A 6,027-nucleotide genomic window follows, 5' to 3' on the forward strand; every position below is an offset into this window, starting at 1 on the left:
GTCAGTGTCTTCACCCCTTTTGACTCCTCCCCACGTCCTGATGAAGCTGACAGTGGGGTGCCCATGCCAGAAGTAATTACACTCACTTGTCCTGTTCAGCTGTTATGGTTTAACATTGTCTGAGCTATCTGTCTATAGTTCAGTACCTTGGGAGCCTTTCGCTGCCTGTTTACTCCCTATAGCAGATAAAAATACTTCTCAACAAAGTGTACGCCTAAGATTGCTTGGTGTGTTCCAGTCTGGGTTTTGTACTAACATGAATTAGGAAAGGAAAATCTTTTTGATCTATTTCTCATTTTTTATTTTTAAAAAATACGGTATGCTTGTAACATCACATCAAAATATATTGTGCATATAAAAACAGTTTTTGTTGTTAAACAGAGCTTTGGTAAAGATCCCTAGATCTTAACAGCCAAAAAGAAATACAATTTCCTCAACATTTCTTTTTCTTAGACTTTTAGTCTTAATACCTTGAAAAGGGAGCTCTCACTCTAAGTACCAAGTTCCCTGTTCAATTCTGAATAGACTATTCAGCTGACAGGAACACAGGCCTGGCGAGCTTCTAATAAAAAGCTCATAAATTCTAAAATCAGCACATATTCGTACCTTTTTGTGCAGAAATTTCCTCATAACTAATATTATCTACTGTCCCATAACTGAGGGCTCACAGTCTTAATTATCTCATTGTTTTTAAACGTTCTTAAAAATTAGAACATAAATAAAAGGCTTACAACGTGCAGCTTTCAAGCTACATAAGATCAGTTTTGAATTATACTTTTGCCATTTAAATTTAACTCTATATTTTTTCTAGACATCTGTATATCAAGCTTTCTCATGTATATACACTACAAAATATTTTTTGCTCATTGATGAATAAGCAAAAACATTAAGTACACTTTTGACCTGGCATACTGCAGTCTTACACCTGTTCATTACTCAAATAACTTTTTGACCCAAGTGCTAGGGTTTTAAATCAACCTTTTCTCTTTGGATACCACCCAGGTCCTCTTGACTATTATTTTTATGCCAGTTACCCAGAATTCCTTGTGAACTTACTTGTGTCTCTGTGTTGGCTTCTCTTTAATAGAATTTAATAAAATACTTTTACTTATTTACATTTTCAAATTCTTAATTATTTTTCATTAACATTTGGTATTTCATTTCATAATAAGACGTCTTATATTGTTTTAAGAGAGTTGGATTCACATTTTTTTAAAATGTCTTCCCAGCAAGTCCAATAAAGCAAGATCAGCTATTTCCTAAACTCCAAGACACAGCCACCTTATAAGGCTTTTATTTAAAAGACCTGTAGGGGAGATTTGAATAAATTCACTGAAGTACAGTGACCCCAGCAGTGTTTGCTCCAAAAAAGTGTGTGATGGGGCTGGGGGAGTGGGCAGGTGAGCCAGTCACTTCCATTTGTCTGGATGGACTGGATGAGGGCTAATAAACTGGAGCTCAATCCAGACAAGACTGAGTTACTGTTAGTAGGTGGTTCTTCTGACAAGATGGTGGGAGTTCAACCTGTTCTGGATAGGATTGCACTCGTCCTTAAGGAGCAGGTTCATAACCTGGGGGATCTCCTGGAGTCATTCTTGTCACTTAAGGCTCTGGTGGCTTCACTGACATGGAGTAGCTTCTATCAACTTTGGCCAATGGCCCAGCTATGCTCCAGCCAGATAGATAGCAGGGACCAGAAGTTCTGAATGTATAACACCAATTCTGGCCCACTTCAATGGCTGGCCTGAATAGCCCCAAGCCTCATAAAATGTGCTGGTTTTGACCTATAAAGCCTTACATGGTGCAGGACTGCACTTTGTGAAAGAGTGCCTCTCCTGGCATAAACCTACAAGCAAGCATCGAAGAAATTAATGGGTTGTTGTTTATTTAATGTCAGTTCACATGCAGGATTAGGATAAAGTTCTATTATATTTCTCTTGTTCTTTTGTCTTGTTTTATAGTTGCTACTTGTTTTATATTTCCAAAGAGAGGAAGAGGTCAGTTGAATGAGTGGCATTTCTATTCCAAGCATGCACATCTCCACATTGACTCCATTCTAGGAGTCACTGTGGCTCATCATAACTTAGGTGAACTCTACACAAACACACACACACACACACACAGGAAAGTACAGCAGATTTCCTGCATTGGCATGGGTCGGACTACATGAGCTTTGATGTCCCTTCCAGCTCCATGATTTTACTTGCTATTCCTTCCTTGCCATTACAGAACAGCAGAATGGAGTAGGGAGATCAGACAAACATGTTTGTTTCACCACATCTCCTACTGACGTTGCATCATGGAATCCAAAAACATTGCAGAAGTGTTGCTCTCCTCTGTAATTATCAAAATGGCAATGATTGATTAACTTGCTCAAAGAGCTTTCTAGGAAAAAGAAAATAATTGGGCAAGTCTGACATATTTATAAGTCTCCAGATTGCTCCCTGATTGCTAAGAATCATGAGAAAAGGCAACAAAGGCTCTGTCACTTTTATTGTGTTCCCTCCACCACTGTACACCTCAAGCATCAGATGGTGACTCCCAGTTGGCACTGAAGGCTTGCTTTTGTTATCCTGTTGAGCTTATGGATACAGAGGACACCAGTCTCTTCTCTAAGTTGCGTTTTCAGCATCAGCGGCCATACACCTTGTTCAAGTTAGACTGGTGACGTTAATGATGTTGATGTAGAGAGAGACACAGGAGATCCGATGTGTACTGGAGAATTTGCCATGAGGATGGTGCTGCTGCTGTTACTGTCAAATGCAGTGTGGAAAGTGCATGCTTTTGAGTGCAGAGGAGATGAGCCTCCATCTATTCCACATCAGTGGTATCAGCTGGGTGACTTCCTCATCGGTGGGATGACGTCTCATCTCCAATACTTTCCCCCCAAAGTTATATTCATCAGACATCCTTCTCAGGAGAAGATTAACTTACCCATGTGAGGAATTCTACACACACACACACACACACATGCACTGAAATATTTATTTTTATTTTAGTGGCTCTTCATATTTTTATGACTGACAACAAAGTAGTTATGGTCTTGGTAAATAAAGTAGATCTTTTTAAAGAAATAGAAAAATGGGGTGATGTTGGACGGGCTGCCTCTTCCATAGGGTGATGTGACAAGTTGGAACCTTCATCGTCCATTCTTAAATGAAAAGAAGGAATGTGAATATACAGTAGATCTGCAAGACCTTATTAAGTTCAAAGTTCACAGCGGTGGAGCTAGGATGTTTTACATGCTAGACTTAATGATCTTATGGGGAGCCCTGTAGATGTCCATCTGTATTACTTCACTGGTGAAGCACATAAATAACATTTCTCTGCTTTCCAGATGGGTAGCTGACTTAGTCTGCTATAGGAAAAACAAAAACAAAAGGGTTTTGTAGCACCTTCAAACTGAACATATTTATGTTGCCATAAGCTTTCACAGACACGGTATACCTTATCATGTGGATAAAGTGTAAACCTCAAATTGGCAAATCTATACACACATGTGGGGGGTGGGGTGGGGGAGCAGAATACTGTGTTGTCAAACAGAATTGACAAGCAGAAAAGGACAATCACAATTGCCCTAGCAGTTACCATTCACAAAATGTTCTTGGATGATGACACAGATATCTTTGCAACATCTGTATAGGCCAACTTCTGATATCCCTTCTTAGGTTCATTCATTAAAAACTAGGAAAAGCTGGATGCGGAAGGTACAAAGAGTTCTCAAAGTGTATGAAGCAGATGCAGTTTTGGGAGCACTCAGAATGTGGCAATGGTTTAAAAAAAACTGGCACATAATGCAGTGGCACAGTGGTTGTTTGTAGCTGAAAATATATAATGTTTAATAGAGAACAACATGGAAATAAATACTGAAAGTGAAAACAGTGAAATCCAAGAAAATGTTTGATCTATTCTACCTAGATGTCTCCATAACATATGTGATCTGAGACATTAAAAATATGATCTGAGCTGAACATTGACCTGGACGTGCCTAATATGAGGCTATACAAGCCTAAAACGACAATCCAGCAAAATGTAGCCACATTGTCCTTCTTTCCAAAACAACTTATTTCTTGACGAAATTTGCTGGTTATGTCCTCTCCTAATAAATAAGCAGCTGACTACTTCAGATCTCAAGTGGATCTGTACTGACATAAAATGATTTTGTGCATCCTTTAACTCTCCCATGAAATATGATATCATTTGTTTTGCAGGGTGGTGACAAAGTTCTACCAGCACATCCTGGCTTTCGTGTTTGCCATTGACGAGATCAATGATAATCCCAACATCTTGCCCAATGTCACTCTCGGGTTCCACATCTATGACAGCTACACTGATTCAAGGATGACCTATCGCAACACTTTGGACTTTCTCTGTAACTCCCTTCAGTTTCTCCCCAACTATAAATGTGGCTTTCAGAAAAATGTCATAGGAGTCATTGGGGGACTTAGCTCTGATATCTCCTCATGCATGGCAGACATCTTACCTGTTTACAAGGTTCCACAGGTAGGATCAGCACATGGTGATTCCCCAAACTCCCCTGTAATGCACACTTCTCCTCTCTTACTGGTAGCAGTTTGATGATTTGTCAGGATGGAGTGGTACAGAGGGAGAGGGAAGGAAAGGAAGCTGAAATACATGGAGTTGCAATTGAAATACCATATGGGTTTCCAGATCTTTGTATGAGAAGTGGAATGTTCCAAACCTTCTGAGGTTGATCCAGATTTAGTCATACCTGAAGTAGGCCCATTGATTTCAGTGGGTCTCCTTCAACTATCTCTCAAGCTAACACAGTGTGTTTAATATGTGTTCAGAAGGATTGTTCAAGTGCTCATAGGTCTCAATATCTACAGGACTCATTGATCAAATGTGCATTGCTGTGTATGTTTGTATGTGTGAAATCTGGGGGATGTGGTTCTACAAAGAAGTAAGTTGGGGATGAGGCATAAGAGACAAAATACCACCATAATATTTCAAACATGCAGACTGCCACAGGAGAACAAGGGTTGGAAAATGCCAATCCAGAAGATGGTCTTCCAGTCTTCCCCAGCCTTAGCTGGAAGATGCCCATGGCAGAGAGAAATCCACATCCATTCTAATGTTCAGAGTTTCACGTTCAAGGATGGTCTCAATTATTGTTGCTTACATGACAATTTAGGAAAAAGCAGACTTTCCATTTTTCAAACATCTCAAGGTTACTGTCATTGGCCCAATCCTTCAAGTGCACAGTCTGGCATTCTGGCACAGGACAGCGAAATCTGTGAGCTATAGGCTCTATGTAATTCCAGAACAGTCAAAAGCTAATAACTATAACCGGGTCACAGATCCTTATGACGTGGTTTCCCCATTGCAATTTCTAAGGCTCAGAATACAGGGCAAGGGAAAGATTCCTGCTGTAATCCATCCCAGGCATTTCATGACAAGGGTTTACAAAATACAGGCAAGGGGCTTGAATGATTCCAGGCATAATCCATCCCAGGCAATCAAAGACAAGGGTTCTAGAAAAAGTCCTCAACAAATCCACACATGCAGAGTTCTAGTTGAACATGAAATCTTTGTTGGAATCTCCATGCTACATGGCCTATCAAATCAAAGAATCAAAACATAGGTTCAAGAGTAAGTCCAGAGTAGTCTCACACAGAGAGATTTCTGTGTGTGTGTGTGTGTGTATACACACACACACAGAGAGAGAGAGAGAGAGAGAGAGAGAGATGTTAAGTACATATGAAGAGCCCTGCTGGATCAGGCCAAGGTCCATCTAGTCCAGGATTCTGTTCACACAGTGACCAACCAGCTGTTGACTGGAAATACACAAGCAGGACACAAGTGCATCAGCACTCTCCTGCCCATGTTCCAAAGCAAATGGTGTACCTAGACCTACTGCCTGTGATACTAGAGGTAGCACATCACCATCAGGACTAATAGCCATTGATAGCCTTCTCCAGGAATTTGTCCAATCCTCATCAGAATTGGTGGCCATCATTAAGCAATACACATAGCCCCAAAGGACGGGGGGGGGGGGACATAAGA

This window comes from Heloderma suspectum, chromosome 6, assembly GCF_057233095.1.
Source record: "Heloderma suspectum isolate Gila_16-S chromosome 6, 16-S_ref, whole genome shotgun sequence".
NCBI lineage: Eukaryota > Metazoa > Chordata > Lepidosauria > Squamata > Helodermatidae > Heloderma > Heloderma suspectum.